The sequence below is a fragment of the Penaeus monodon genome, chromosome 31 (assembly GCF_015228065.2).
Source record: "Penaeus monodon isolate SGIC_2016 chromosome 31, NSTDA_Pmon_1, whole genome shotgun sequence".
NCBI lineage: Eukaryota > Metazoa > Arthropoda > Malacostraca > Decapoda > Penaeidae > Penaeus > Penaeus monodon.
This window is the reverse complement of record NC_051416.1, coordinates 10,846,630-10,846,938: the sequence shown is the minus strand read 5'-3', so window position 1 is coordinate 10,846,938 and position 309 is coordinate 10,846,630.

The window sequence follows — 309 nt, the reverse complement described above, 5'->3', positions numbered from 1 at the left end:
TACCACCCCAGACGAGCGGTGGCAGTCAATAACACTATCACACATGGAGGTCATTGATTACACAGAATACATGCGTGTGGGGAGTCAGACCGCCCTGTCTCCCCCTCCACGTCCCAGCCCCCTCTTCCCCTGCCTCCCTATCTCCGCCCCCTGTCCCTCCCCACGCACAATCCACCTATTCCTAATTCCTTCCTTTCACATCTAGACCACCCCTTTCACCCCCTACCCCTACCCCTACCACACCTAAACGGTTTGTTCGTAACCCCCTCCCATCACCTTATTCCCCCCGCCTATCACCTCGCCCCCTCT